The sequence below is a fragment of the Cupressus sempervirens genome, chromosome 3 (assembly GCF_028749045.1).
Source record: "Cupressus sempervirens isolate cs-2001-9-10 chromosome 3, ASM2874904v1, whole genome shotgun sequence".
NCBI lineage: Eukaryota > Viridiplantae > Streptophyta > Pinopsida > Cupressales > Cupressaceae > Cupressus > Cupressus sempervirens.
In genome coordinates, this window is record NC_143120.1 from 619,271,235 (window position 1) to 619,288,548 (window position 17,314).

Below are 17,314 nucleotides of genomic sequence, written 5' to 3' on the forward strand. Positions count from 1 at the left end.
GTTTCAATAAAGGTTCAATTGGGAAGCACAAGCATAAAACCAATCAAGGACAACATTACAAAGAGTGTAGAGGTGGTAGACACACCTGATATTTTGGCAATAAAAGTTGAGGTTACTCCTCAACCTCAAAAGGTTACAAGGAGATTGGAATCCTCCTACTGCTAAGCTAGAAAAACTAGCTAAATAGGGACCTACAAGAGCTACAAGGAAGAAGGCAAAGGCATAATGATATAGGGGCATCCAAAGATTCCAATTATTTTCAAGATCTGGGATTCTAATGCACTTTAAATGATTATTTTAATAATTTTGGGATGAGTCTTAGTTTTATATAGTTAATTTAATGATGTAATTGGGGGTTATAAGTTAAGAGTTTCGAATAAACTCCAAGATACTTTACTAGTATCTTTGATATATTTAGAATTATAAGGAGTCGGGTGTGGGAAGTTAAAAGTCAGTTTTAAGAATTAGTTATTGGGTTACCTTCTTTTGAATATCTTTAGATATATGTAATTAAAGAAACCCAAGAGGAATATATATAATTTTTCTGAATAGTAGTAGTATGAGAAGATTTGAGAATCAAGGAAAGTGGAGAAACAATGTAATCAGGAATGGAATAATGGTAGAATTTAATTCTGTTTAGATCTTTTGTTTCTTCATTGTTCTTATGCACATTTCTATGTTCTTAAATTTTTGAATCATCATAGATGGAGTAAACAAATTTTATGGAACTATATTGTATTCAAAACCTGCGCTAATTGCTATTTGGTTTGAAGATACTAAAGCTATCTATAATTTCTCTGTTCTTACCTTGGTGGCTGGTCACGATGAGTATGAAATGGTTTAACAATAGTTTAAAAGAGAGTTGTGATTGAAGTCATCACCAATTACAATACAATTTCAAATATCTCAATTTTGTTTTGCTCCAAGTCAATTCTTGGTATCAGTTATTGGTTTCAAGAAGTTAAATGTTTGAATATGAAATTGGGGTATGCTTTATGATACCGGTTTCTTTTTCAAGATTTGGTTTTAGTTCTACATCAGATTTAAATAGTCCCAATTTGGGAACAGTAGCAGTCTAGGTTGATTTGAGATCATAAGAGTGTTGTTATCTAATGAAAGAGGATTCTCTACACATATTAAAAGAGACAAAACCCATGACTACACTGGCAAGGGTCTGTAACTTTATCAGCATTAAGTGATCTGGCGTGAATGCCACCAACATCAATGTGAAGAGGTTCAAACTTGTGAGGACATTGGATAAACAAGGGTACAATTGATGTAGATAAGTTTTATTTGTGAATAGAATCTGTATTAAAGAAAATGGGGTACATAATTGTTGTATCAGTTTACACAAACTCTAGCATAGTTTTAATTGTGTGAATTATTTTGAACTGTCTCTTTTCTATAATTTTTCCATTCTTTCACCTATTGGCTAAATTGTTTCTTGAAGACTCTACAAGCTTAGTTTTTATGAAAACAATTAAAAGTGAAACATAGGGAAAAGAGGCACTAAATAATTGAGGAGCTATAGTCAAAAGAGAAGCCAATATAGTGGGGCCACCAGTATCACAATTGCTTGAAGGCTTGTTCAAACTGGAAGATTCTCATTTTATGGATAAGTGTTGAATAGATATTATTATGTAATTGTGAGAAGCAAAGAATCCATTATCAGCTATCTCAATAGCTTTTTGCATTATGATGTAGGTGATGGATGCTTAAATAGGGGAATAGAAATTGAACAAATGTTAGATGAACTGGCAAACTCTCCGGAAAACATTAAAGCTATGGTGATGGAAAACTAGTGCAAGCCAATGGTTGATTGCCTTTGCAAGGGGTCAGCTGAATCAAAATTGGAAAAGGCAAAAGCTCTTGCAAAATTTGATCTTGATGACAGCCGTAGAGAGTCATTAATTGATGCACATGTAATAGAGGCTTTAGTTGACATCCTGAAATCGAGGCAACTTGAATCAAAGCTTGCATATCTTAAAGCTTTGGAAAACCTTTCATGCCAATCCAAAGCATCAAACCCACAGTTGGGGAATCCACCATGAAGCTAGCCAATGGCTAGAAGATCACAGCTTAAAATAGAGGTGTCTAGCAGTGAAAAGAAAACTCCCAAACCAATAAACAGAACATCCATGCAAGGAATGTAAGGTAGGAGCCGTTGAGGAAAATTATATGTTACAAATTCCAATCACATTGAAGATGATGTGTTGAACAACGAAAAAGAGGAGATATAACAGAGATAGAACCTTACTATTCTAGCAGAGGTTGCACTGAAGCTGCCAAATGTGGCACGTAATCTTCAAACCCTTCCTCTGCATGTAATGGCACCACAAAATGCAGTATCCGACCAACATTAACTGCAAAGCCTTTCTTCCGGTCATGCAAGACTGAAATTAGGGTGCAACAAAGACTTCTTTTTAACTCTGGGAAAGTGTAAGTTCGTGTTGGTCAAAATTTTGACCAACACGGGCTTCTAGTTAAAAATTTTATATACATTGGCGCAACAAAGACCTTGTTTTTAATTTCAGTAAAGTGTAAGTTCATGTTGGTCAAAATTTTGACCAACACGGGCTTCTAGTTAAAAAAATTATATACATTGCTTGCATAAAACGACCAATTTGACCCCTTTTTTTAGATGGTCAAAAATTTTGGTCTAAAAATGGGGTCAAATGTACTAGTGAATGACATAATACCCTTTTGACCCATCTGAAAGATTTGAATATGTCCCTAGGGGTCTTAAGACCCCTAGGTAAATATTCAAATCATTCATATGGGTCAAAGAGGGTCATAGGGTGACCTATGACGCCCTTTGACCCATTAAATGACGACATATGTCTTTAGGAGTCTTGGGACCCCTAAGGACATATTTGAATCATTCATATGGGTCAAAGGGGGTCATTAGGTACCCTATGACCCCCTTTGACCCATTAAACGACAACATATGTCCCTAAGGGTCCTAGGGACATATTCGAATGGGCCATATGGGTCAAAGGGGGTCATAGGTCACCCTATCACCCCCTTTGACCCATTAAACGATGATATATGTTCCAAGGGATTCTCGGACCCCTAGTAACATATTCGAATGGGTCATATGGGTCAAAGGGGATCCCCTTTGACTTATTAAATGATGACATATGTCTCTAGGGGTCCTATAACCCCTAGGGACATATTCAAATCATTCATATGGGTCAAAGGGGTTCATAGGGTGACCTATGACCCCCGTTGACCCATTAAACGATGACATATGTCTCTAGGAGTCCTAGAACCCCTAGGGACATATTCAAATTGTTCATATGGGTCAAAGGGGGTCATAAGGAGACCTGTGACCCTCTTTGACCCATTAAACAACAACATATGTCACTAGGGGTCCTCGGACCCCTAACAACATATTTGAATGGGTGATATGGGTCAAAGGGGGTCATAGGGTGACCTATGACACCATTTCACCCATTAAACGATGACATATGTTGCTAGGGGTTCTCGGACCCCTAGGAACATATTCGAATGGGTCATATGGGTCAAAGTGGGTCATAGGGTGACTTATGACCCCCTTTGACTTATTAAATGATGACATATGTCTCTAGGAGTCCTATAACCCCTAGGGACATATTCAAATCGTTCATATGGGTCAAAGGGTGTCATAGGGTGACCTATGACCCCCGTTGACCTATTAAATGATGGCATATGTGTCTAGGGGTCCTATAACCCCTAGGGACATATTCAAATCGTTCATATGGGTCAAAGGGGGTCATAGGGTGACCTATGACCCTCTTTGACCCATTAAATGATGACATACCCCTTTGACCCATTTTAACAATTCGAATATGTGCCTAGGGGTCCTAAGACCCCTAGAGAAATATTTGAATCGTTCATATGGGTCAAAGGGGGTCATAGGATGACGTATGACCCCTTTTGACCCATTAAACGATGATATATGTCTCTAGGGGTCCTATAACCCCTAGGGACATATTCAAATTGTTCATATGGGTCAAAGGGGGTCATAGGGTGACCTATGATACCCTTTGACCCATTAAATGATGACATATGTCCCTAGGGGTCCTAATACCCCTAAGGACATATTCGAATCATTCATATGGGTCAAAGGGGGTCAGAGGGTGACCTATGACCTCTTTTGACCCATTAAATGATGACATATGTCAGTAGAGGTCCTCAGACCCCTAGGAACATATTTGAATGGGTCATATGGGTCAAAGGGGGTCATAGGGTGACCTATTACCCTCGTTGACCAATTAAATGATGACATATGTCGCTAGGGGTCCTATAACCCCTAGGGACATATTCGAATCATTCATATGGGTCAAAGGGAGTGATAGGGTGACCTATGACACCCTTTGACCCATTAAACGATGATATATGTCACTAGGGGTTCTCGGACCCCTAGGAACATATTTGAATGGGTCATATGGGTCAAAGGGGGTCATAGGGTGACCTATGACCCCCTTTGACCCATTAAATGATGACATATGTCTCTAGGGGTCCTATAACCCCTAGGGACATATTCGAATCGTGCATATGGGTCAAAGGGGGTCATAGGGTGACCTATGAGACCCTTTGACCCATTAAAGGACGAGATATGTCTTTAGGGGTCCTAGGACCCCTAAGGACATATTTGAATCATTCATATGGGTCAAAGGGGGTCATAGGGTGCCCTATGACCCCCTTTGACCCATTAAATGATGACATATGTCCCTAAGGGTCCTAAGGACATATTTGAATGGGCCATATGGGTCAAAGGGGGTCATAGGGTGACCTACGACCCTCTTTGACCCATTAAATGATGACATATGTTCCTAGGGGTCCTAAGACCTCTACGGACATATTCAAATCGTTTGTATGTATATGGGTCAAAAAATGAAAGGATATATATATAATATTTATACTATTTTATGATAATGTAAATAAACATTAAATATTAATATTATCATATCTATAGTAATAATAATAATACTATTATAGCTATAATAATAATATATATATTAATACTATATTGTAGCATAATAATAATAATAATATAAATAAACACTAAATATTTACACTATTATATCTATAGTAATAATATTAATACTATTATGGGTATAATAATATTGATACTTTAGCTATATTAATACTATATATTAATATTACTATATAATAATACTATTATATATTAATACTATTGATACTTTATATTAATACTATTATACTATTAATACTATTATATATTAATACTACTATACTATTAGCTTAGTAATAAACCAAAGTTGGATAATTATAGCAAGTTTTCCCTCCAAAAATTCACTTTACAATATCGGATATCCGATTTCAAATTGGATATCTGATTTAGGATCGAATATCCGATATGAAATCAGATATCCAATTTTATTGGCACCAATTTCCAATAATTCCCTGTCCCTGTAGACTCGACAACATCACTTTTCCAAAAAAAATTTCACGGGTTTTGAAAAAAGTCGCGTTTTGGGGCCCAACTAATCAAAAAAATTTCAAAAATATAACCTTAGATGTTTGAATTTGTCATCTGAATGGGGAGCAATAGTCGTCGAAAGGATAAACGCAAAAGGAAGATATCCAATGAAGACATTGTGACATATAGAGAAAGGGACAAAATGGAACACCGAAGAAAAAGACAAGGTATGCTAAATATCAGTCAAGTTGACGATGAATTAATCGAAGGTGAAATCATAGAATCAGATAATGAATATGTATAGTTGGGGAATGAAAATGTACCTATTGAAAACGATAATGCTGAAATTGAAAATTTGGAGAATGAAAATTTTGAAGAAGAAATGCCACCAAGTCATAATCCAAATTGCATAATTGACCATGTTGAAGATGACAATGCACAGGAACCTAATGCACAAGAACCTTACATATCTCCTAATTATAATCGGCATGAAGGTTTTAAAACACCAAAATGGATAATTGAAATTGATGAAACGATTATTGCTAGTTTGGAAGGAAAAAAATCAGAAAGAACCATTCGGTTATGGGCTTCAAGACTATATCAGATATTTTTTGGCAACAAGACAGTGGTAGAGCAATGTCAGCTTTTCATGCACTTATTAAAGATGCAAAAGATGAGACCTATGCTTTTCAAATTGAAGATTCGTGTCAATAAAAAGTTGGAAAGAAATGCCATTATCATGAAGAATCTTTTCAGTGCTCTCAATAGCATTGGGAAAAATAGCAGAGAGAAGGATAATAGAGTTGCTCAAATGGTCATTACAACCTCTTTGGTAAGTCATCATTTGAGAAAGGGTAGATATATGAGAAAAACTTGTATTGATTTGAATCTAAATCATACTACTTTGAGAAGAGCACTTAGTCGACGAGAGAAAATTGATGATCCTCTTCAAAATGAAACATGGGCATTTGGTGGGAGACTTCCATGTTTTGATAAGAAGCTATCCGACGATGTGAAGGAAGAAATTACACAATTTTGGCACTCTAACTCACGAGTATCACCCAATGCTAAAGACGTCTTAAAGTTGAAAATTGGCATCAGAGATTGCACGCCACATCCTAAACACCATTTAGAAGTAAGTCAAACTATGTTGTTCAAACAATTTAGAGAGATTCATCCAAGTCTTCATATATCACAAAGGGCTTTTGAATCTTTGAAGCCATTTTATTGTGTGCCACTCAAAATTCAAAATACATGTTGTTGCAAATATCTTAGTTTAGAAAGTTAGGGAATGCACAAAAAACTATAGTTTGAAATTTGAATTTCAAATTCAAATGGTCATATTAGTTTTGGAGGGAAAGTAGTAATTTGGTATTTTTTTGATTAAATAAACCTTTGTAACCAACTTGGTCAGTTGGATAGGTGCATATAAGCCTATTTAAGTTATAATGAACATATGCAAGACATGAATCATTATTGGTATGGAAAAAATCACAGAAATTGTATAGAACAACAATCATACTTTCATCTGCATCAATTAAAAAAAAAAAAAATTAAATGATACTTATACATACAATGGGGCTCTCTGTGCGAATGAAAATCCCTGATGATCTAGGACGCCGAATCTGTACAAGCTCATCGCCAGTAGCCACACCCTATATACAATAAATAATGTAATCAAATGAGATTACCACAAAAAATTTACAAGAATGCATCAATATTTAATCAATTAGAAAACATCTAATTACCTTTTCTTTCTCAATGCATGTTGGCTCACGCCCCACACTTTGTCCCCCCGGGGCAGGTGATATCTGCAAGATAAAAGAAAGATTGGCAACCATATATGCTATAATATCAAATAGAAAAAATAAATGCGAACACAACATAATGTACCATAGATGTCTCAAGGCCAAATGAAATGGCCGAGAGTGTAGCATCATCTATCTATCTGAGCTCATCCTCGGTCATCAACTAAACATGAATGAAGATCACATACATGTAAAAATCAATATGGCTTAAAAATTAAAATTACTCTATTATAAAAATTAACTTTAAATCACATGTCATAACAAAAAAATTTATACACGTACCGACACCGAAGGAGTCCATGCCTCTGCATTCCCCTCCTCTTTCGCATCAGGGTTTGTAGCCTTTGCACGTGCATTTGATGTATCCTCATCTAATACAAAATGATACTCAGGAAGATCACCTATGGGACCCAGGAAAATATTCTTGCATGTAATGCAAGTGTGAGGCACACAAACGTGTGATGAGCTAGCCGATGATGAACTGGCACCAACATCATCAACATGAGGAGGTAGGACTGTCCTAGCCTGAGATATCATTAGGCTACTCAGCCTATGAATGGCTCTAATGGTCTGAGAGCTAGCCTCTACCATAATATCTGGATGTTGCACTTGAGGAGGGAGGCAGATATCAGGGGGGGTGGGGGGTGACAAAAGTGCCAAGTTTCTTCCGCTGGGAAGAGGGTCTATCCTGAGGAGCTCCTAGTCCTAAGCCCATGTTGGGCTTCATGCTCCAATAGTTCACTTTAAGTTTCAACACAAATTCTGCATATAATTTTCTAAGGAAATAAAATGGTATGTCTAAATTATCATGTGGAGGGATATCAAAGACCATCCACCAACGGTCCCAAAAATTTGCACGTATGGCATCATTTGTGCACCATTTAATCGATAGTTTCATTTTTTTGGGTCAACTGGTATACTCATTTTTGGGTTAGCAAAAAGGCTTGCCAAATCGTCTTTGGTTATGTTGAGGGCCGCGACCTCATCATAATCAAAACCATCATCAAACATTTGGTGCATTTCATCACGCCAACGAAGAGTGGCATTTTGTTGGTTTGTAAGGGTTTCAATGTTATCCACTATGGTGTTTAACATGGATAACATAGGAGCTAGTGTAGGTACATTATTGTATGTTCTATGCAAACCTCTCAACTCAGTGAGATTTTCATTTATCAAATCCTTGATTCGAGGAGGGTTTTGAGGAGGTAGAGGATCATTTGGTGGTGGGTTGCGAGGAATATTATTCCCTTCCTCAATGTCATCATTTTGATCAACCATTCCTATTGAATTGCAAAAGGTAATATATATTTAAAAAAATCTAAATTTTAACCATTTTTGTCAAAAAAACCCTAGATTCAACTAAAAAAAACAAAATCATGTTAAAATCTATTAAATTTAGGTTAAAAATGAGTCAGGGGGGGAACATATTTGATATCTGATATCTGATCTGCGATGGCAATACTGGCCCAAATTTGCATAAAATAAGGGCCCGCGGGTCTGTGATTTTATTTAATCCAATGCACAGGTATCAGATATCCGATACAATATCGGATATCCAATATAACATCAGCGATCCGTTATGACATTACAATATATATAATATAACATATAATATATAATATATATTACGTTTTATATATTTTTATATTATATTTTATATTTATTATATTAATTTACTATATATTATAATATAAAATATTATTATTATATTATATTATTATAATATAATATGTTATTATAATATTATTATTATAGTATAATATTATACGATTATAATATAATAATAATAATATTATATTATAGTATAATAATAATATTATTATATTATAGTATAATAATAATTATAATAATAATATTATTATAATATAATAGTATTATATATTATTTAGTATACTAATAATAATAATATTATATTAAATAATAATATCATATTAAATAATAATAATATCATTAAGTAAATATTAATATTAAATAATAATATTAATATTAAATAATATATCATACTATTATATAATTTTAATTATTAGTCAGATATTTGATTTAAAATCGGATATCCGATATTATCAGATATTCGATGTCAAATCGGATATCCGATATGATATCGGATATCTAATAAGGCTCGGCTTAACCTTCCAGGTTTGGTTCTTGGATAGGTAAAAAAAAGTCAGAGCAGATTTTGAAGCGCTTTTAAGCATCTTCAAACTCTTTTTTTTTCACATTGCTACTTTTTGGCACACCATGATCCTACACATACCCTTGAGGCAACAAGGAAAGGAATGGATGCCAATAGGAAGATGTATGCGGCTGATAGGCTCACTCTAGTGAAATAGAGGCTACACAATCTGGAAAACTATAATCACAACCTTGCAAACCAGATGTTTTCCTTATTAAGTTCCATCAATAACAACATCATCTCTCTCATGGGCTAGATCAAAGATAGAGAAATGCAAGATGATGAGGATGGAAATGACAGGGATAAGGCCAGAACGGAGGACGACCCTGAAAAGGACAACTCCACTCCTGCTTAGGACTAGGTGAATCAAAGGGCACAAAAGATGGATGATGAGGAGAATCAATAGGCCTTTGAGGCTGTTGAGGTGATGCATGATCTAGAGCAAAAGAATGAGGAATAACTCTTGCCTGTTCTTTTGTTTATCGTTGTCTTTTGGCTTTTTGTTCTGGCTTCTGGCCGTGGCTTTGTTTGTTTCCTTTTCCTAGTCTTTTCTCACTACTCTTTCCTTTGGCTGGGCTTAATGCTTATTATTAGCCTTTGAATTTATACTTTTTTGGCTGGGTTGTCATGCTTATTATTAGCCTTCTTATGTACTAACTTTCAGGTTTCAAGTTCCCTATAAAACCTGTTTATCTTATCAAAAAAAAAAAATTTCCTTCTAATTTCATCACATTAGGGAGGAATTATATAGACATAGTGCACTTGTTCATAAGCCAATTTACCATTTTCTCCTACATTAAGCTACCCTCCCATATTACATCACTTTTGATTATGTATATACATAAATATGTCTTTTGGCTTCAAAATTTACAATGCTTTGACATCAACTAAATTTAATGATGACATATCTATGCCTTCATTCGGGCTTGACTTGAAACATGAAAAATACCTCAAAATGATTTACCAACCAACCACATGGACCATAAATGATCCACCCCATGAGCTAGTAACAACATAGGTTCTAAGCTGATATAACGCATAGGGTTAATCCATAAAAAAGAAGGGAGAACATTCACATAGAGTTCTAGATGCAATTAAGCAATTGAGTGAGGGCTTAGATTGCAACTAGGTGGGTATCCACACAATTTCCTTAATATTGGGATCAACCTCTTGAATTGATGAAAATTGTCACAATTATGCCTTCTATAGGATGCCATGTAGGAGCAACACTCCAACAAGATGAGTGTGGCTAAAATATCACTTATCTTCATTAAAGAGTGAATCAAAAAACTCCCAAACTTGTTCATTTAATTAATTTTTCTACTTTCTTGCAACTCACATGTAGAGCCAACCTACTCAATGTTCTAGCCTCTAGTATGTAGGATCCCCTTGGGTGCGACTTCTGGGTCCTAGCACCAATGGTGAGCCACTCACCTAGGACACAAATCCCTATGCCACAAAAATTCACAAAGAAGGTTAAAACAAAGACTGTTAAGGTAATACTTGCTTAGGTTTACCCCAAAATCTTCAATTTTCACCTAAAATACTCAAGATACATTGAGGAAGTTAAACCCCAATACAAAGCATCAAGATTTTAAAAATATACCACAAATAATAAAGGAATCATATAAGAATCCATAATTTTATCTTTTACATCTACTATCAATACACAAGGAACATACAAGTGAACACATAATAACATTTAAAGACTTTCTCATGGAACCAAAAAGCCCCTAGTGACCTTGAAATGATTCTAGGTTTCACAAGAACATTAAACATAATGTTCACCAAGGAAATAAATCCAAGGATTCCATTGACAATGCTACTCACTTAATCAAAATAAATAAGTTGTTGATATTATAATATGGGTGAATTTGAGTGAGGTGACCAAATTTTTCTTTCAAAAGCACATGTGTGGATATAAACATTAAGTACAACATGTCCAATATTTTTGTAGATATACACATTAATTACACCAACATTTTATTTCAAAACCATATGTGCAAATATAAACATTAAGTACAACATGTCTATGGAACATAGATTGACTGCATAACAATGCACATAACATTTCACTATAGTCTTCAAATCCTATCATAGAATATGTGCATGATGAAGGCCATGATGTGCATCATAGTGGTGGAGGTATTGATTTGATATTGGAAATAAATTACACATTTATGAATACAATTTAACATCTTCAATTGTAATTTGACATGTAACCTTTTGTTGAATATTTTAGAGTATGTTGAACATCATGGTGAAGGAGTGGAACATGTTCCAAGTGTTCAACATGTTGATGTGGTGAAAAATCAAAATATTAATGTACATGATGTGGCATTTTTGGGTGAGAAAAGTGCATGTTATGTTTTATTGGTTAATTAAATACTTGTAACAATTAAAAAAAAGAAAAAGAGTATTTCAATTTAAACCATTTACTTGTTCTTGCAACATAGCCCCCTTTAGTGCAACAACCTCTTGCACCTCAAAACAGGAGGAGGCATCATAATTTGACATTACATATGCCACAAGAGGAGGAGAATGAGGAAGATATTGACACTCCAATCAGCATTTTTTTAAGAATTAAGAAAAACAAAAGTATTGCAATGATTTTTTTTAAATGCTCTTTGATAAACCTTGTTTGATAAACTTTTTTGGATAATGAAAGAGCATTGTTTTAAGTAATTGTATATAAATTTTGTGTATTAAAATTAATTTCTATTTCATGTTAATGAATTTTTTTATGTGTTAATGAAGTTTTGATTAGTATTGTGTATTAATGAATTTTATATCATATTAATGAATGCTATGTGATTGTATTGATTGATTGTTATAGTTCATAAATGGATGAATGAATGAATGAAGTATGTAATTAGATGACAATGGAGAATTTAGATTGATGTTAGGGGGAGGGGGGGCTGAGGCCAGATGAGCATCCACCTTAACATGGTTGGCCTTGTTAAGTAGATAATATTAAAGTGTTCTCGAAACCAAGTAAATCTCTAACTAACATACCAAAGATATGTTCCTAATAGTTTCTTTTCTTTGAAATAGAGTTCTATGTCCATTCCTTTATCAATCACTACCCTTTTAGGCTTCTCAATTTCCTACTTTATTCTTTCTTTTGCTTCAAAACTATTACCAAAGTAGCAATTTATTCTTGATCATCTTTAGCGTAGTTACCAAGAAATATAATTTTGTTCCTGATACCTTTGCTTCCTTCAACTACTATTCTATAGTATTCATTAGTTTTTAATCCCTCACCTACATTTTTTCAAACTTGAAAGGACATTGTTTTGGGAGTGAATCCTCAATGATATTCAACTGAACTACAAAGTGGTTTGAACTAGAATGAGGGAGGATATGGGCAGAGATAGTAAATTGAAATCAATTGTTATTGAGATTCTGTGGTGATTCTCCACTATTTTTCTCTAGGATTCATTATAGCATTGAATTCACAACCTATAATACAAATCTCTATGCATTATAGATTGAACTCCTTATAGCGTTAAATTTAAAACTCATAATAATTTTGTTTAAAAATATAATCATGTCCAACACATGCTTACACTAGCCTTTCATACTATGATCACCATTGATTCTAAAAAATATCTCACAGTCTATTCAAGAAGAGAAAATAATTATCTAGTATAGATTTTGTAAATCTGATACACTTTAGTAATTAAATCTAATACATATGTGACATAAATAATGATTAGTGGCAAAAAGGGGCGAGATTCAATAGCTTATAAGATTCATCATTTCTATATGAAATATATTCTTATTTATTGGTTCTTTCTAATACTTGGTGAAGAGAAGTACTATATATGGATTATAAGGGTCTATGAGATCATATGATGTTAACTTAGTTGGGTTGTTGATACAAGTCTATCAATGGAAGAACCTAATGGAGATAACAATATGATTATTTCACAAAATACCTATATTTTGAACCTAAATATGGGCAATGATCATGTGTTGCTACTCCAAAATACCCATAATTTGAGTACTATAGTGAGTGGGCTAATGAAACTACCTGATAATAACAACTAATGCAGTGACCTCTACAAGTAGTGTGGCAAGTTTCTGCTACATGTTCAGCATATTGCTAAGGAAAGAGGGAAGAAATGTCCTATAAAGGTATTTGTTTATAATGCTCAACAATCACCTCAAAAATATAGTGCATTGAATTTAAAACCAAATATTGCTTCTTTTATTCAAATAATATTAGAAAACTCTACTATATTGACATTGATGTCTACAATATTGAATAGTTTCATAGATCTCCAAAAACCATAGGTAGAATTTGATGGAAAACCATGTGTTGCTATTGAAAAAAGTGGTCTCATGGCTCTATATGATAGTTTATTTAGTTATGTTTACAATAGCATTAATCTTATGTATGATTGTCATATTTCTAACCCTCAATATACTTTCCTAGGAGATAAATAAGAAAGAGGATTTAGTTCAATACTTTACACAAATTAAAGTATGTCATGTTGTCATGAAACTAGATGTTGCATCATCTTAACTTCTTGCAACTGATAATGAATTCAAGGATTTAGAGCTCAAAAATAAATTGAGTGAATTGTAGGTTCTTTATTAATTAGATAGTGGTGGGGTGTGGACTTTACTTTTATGGTTATAAGGGAGTAACAACTTAATTCCTTTCATAGAGCTTTACAATTATTATTTTGATATGTACTAATAAATATACCCTAATACATCATTCTCCACTATTCCACAAAGTTTCTTTTCTAACTAATAGATCTAGGGCTTCTCACTACATCAAAAGCTCAAGTTATAGTAGGAGGCCTAAAAGGGGCTCAATTCTAGTAGCACTATTTTACCTACAAAAACTCTAAACTTACAAAAAACATTCCAAATAAATTGTATAATATTTTAGTGCATAAAATACCATATCTAAATCCAAAATATGAGTTTAGGATCTCAACCCTAAAGCCCTTTCCTCTCGAGCTCTAGTTTCTAGGCTTTATGGCTTCGAATTGTTGTTTAGCCTTGTAGGCTCACAACCTTGAAACACATGATGGAATTTTGTCTCCCATTACCATTGTAATCATAATTTATTTTTTTCTACTAAATTTTCATTCTCCATATCTCATAAAATGAACTTTGTGCTATGTTCTTGGTCAATTAACATGTTAAAATAGAGATAATAGTCCTAACATGTGGCTATTATATCTCAATCTGATAAACAAAATCAAGAACTTCACCATGCACATCACTTACACATCCAAACCTTCTTTCAAAACATACTAGGAAGTTTCACCATGGGTATTAAGATAAAACAATATGTACACACAAATCCTTATATTAGTCTAAGATAAACAGTAGGTAAAGAATAAGCCAAAACTAACTATTACCTTATCACATTTGAACAACACAATCATTTCCTTCATTTAAGAAGAAAGATAAAACTTTATAAGAATGGATTTAGTCACTTACTATCACCCTACAACCAAATAAGGAAAGATGCTTGCTAAATGTACATAAATTGATGCAGGAGCATCCAGAGGTATAAGGGCAATCCTATGTCACCCAAAAAAATGTACTTAGACTTAGTTTTTGTTTCATGTGTTTTCATTTTTGGACACCCATTTGGGTCAAATAAAGGTTCCAACTCTCACAGTTCCACTATCAGTGTGCTAGTAAATCTCAAAAAAATAGGAGTATGTAATTGGGCCATCATTTTGGTAAACTAGAAGGTGTGAATTGGCCAGATGAATGTAATTGTGATTTAGAGCATTCCAGAAAAAGAATCAGGTCAAAAGGCCCCATGGTTTGAAAGTTATTGCAGTTTTTCGAGTTTTGGAGACCTCCTAAGAATGCTTCAAAGTTAGGTTAGGGGCATTAAATGACCTCAAAAAGGGCCAAAAATGGGGGATGAGCAAAGCTATCCATAGGGCTATAGAGCACTTCGAGAGCTTTTTGAAAATGTAAATGGTTTGTCAATTGGAGCTACGGTTCAAAAGTTATGCCTCCCGAAAGTTTGGCTACCGTTTCTGGATTCTTCTAGATTTGTGCTGACCTCTAACGCAGCTTCTAGAGCCTTCTATTTGGTCGGTGGATTCCTACTAGCACTTTCTAGAATGTATTCCTAGTCCTTAACCCTCCGGGATCTATTTAAGGAGATTCTTGGCATTGTAGAAGGTAGTTCGGAGTGGAGTTTGAGAGGAGGTACTAATAGGAGAAATTATCTCCACATTTATGCTATTGTAAGCCCTTAGGGCATGTTTTGAAGTTTATTTTCTCTGTACTAAATGTACTAGCTTATTTTTTAGTTAATACAATTTTCCTTCTTCTGTTGTGTCCATTCTGTTCTTGGGTTGTGTCCCCATCATAAATTCACTTCAAAAATTTTATATTAGCCACTTCAAATCCATACATTGTATATCAACCCCCTCTAGGTGGAATATTATATATATATATATATATATATATATATATATATATATATATATATATATATATATATATATATCCCTTAAATTTACCTTACAACTTCACCTACCCATTTTTAATCCAATCAAAGCTCTAACTGTTGAGCTTCCAAACTTTTGCAAGAAAAGTTGCATGACAACTTTTATTGCAATTTTAACAATTCTTACATTTTCTCCAAACCCTTAACATAGAAACTTTACAATGAATACCAAACTATACCAAAACATGAAAAAGGTTTATTAAACTTAAAAATTATAATTTTCAGTCAACTCCTAATATTTGACCAATCACTGACCACCCTTTGACTTTTCTTGTAACCTTAGCATAACATGAAATCAAATTGCCTAAATGCAAAATAAACATTCCTCAACTAACTTGTGTCATCTTGGACATTTATTGACCTTATATTCTCCTCCTTGGTGTTTGACCACCTTATTTAGGACCTAGGGCCCCTGTACCATTTTTGCATGTAATTTGTCCAAGCTAATTATTTATGGATCAATGAAACTCTGGGTATTTTTGTTCATTTTTTGTAGTTTTTAAGATGGTAACTACACATCATGCATTACTCATAGTCTTATATATGCTTTTTATGAAAATTATATTTCTCATTAAAGATTTCTAAATACTTTATGCCACAAGTCTCTAACTTCTTCTATTGATACATTGCCTTTCTTGGGTGCATGCAAGATATTTCAAGACTTCCAAAATTTATTTTGCACCTACTTGAAGCTCCAATTCCTATAATAATTTTTTCTATAGCCTGTCTAGTAGTTCAAAATATGCAACATCTATCATTTATGTTATCTGTACCCGGCTAAATTTTCATTCTATTGGTGTAGGGGTTGAGTGATCCAATTCTTTACATTGGAGTACTTTTTAGCATGTTTGCAAGGAATGTTGAAGATCACTACTTATACAAGTAAGTCTAATTTAAAATCTATACTAGTTTTTATTCTTTGAGGATCATCATATTTGAAATGATGATAGGCACTATTATGAATTTAAAATTACACTATTTTTTGGAAATTAATTTATTTAACTATTCTATTTTCATGGCAGAATTAACTATCATCATTATGGTGCATCCAAGACATGGTATGGTGTTCCTGAACATGAATCTAATGATTTTGAAAATGTAGTTGTGGAACATGTGTATGGCACAAAAATGGCCATCCAAGAAGAAGAAGATGTAGCTTTCATTTTTTTGATAGGAAAAACAACAACGTTTCCACCAAAAATATAATGTGACCATGGAGTTCTTTTTTATAACATGGTACAAGAGCCTGGGGAGTTTGTAATTACATTTCCTTAGGCATACCATGCAGGCTTTAGCCATGGTAAAGACATAAGAAAGATTTTTTTTTGAGTGCATTTTGTTAGCTGTGTCTAGTTGATTTCTTAAAATTGTTGATTGCATTACTCAAGTGAAGTAAATTCTAA

At 33.8% G+C, this 17,314-nt stretch overlaps 1 pseudogene; it reads left to right on the plus strand.

Moving 5' to 3' along the window:
- The first annotated feature begins 16,554 nt into the window (after positions 1–16,554).
- The window catches only part of LOC149568193 (lysine-specific demethylase JMJ13-like), a 37,665-nt pseudogene continuing 36,905 nt past the window's right edge, over positions 16,555–17,314 (plus strand).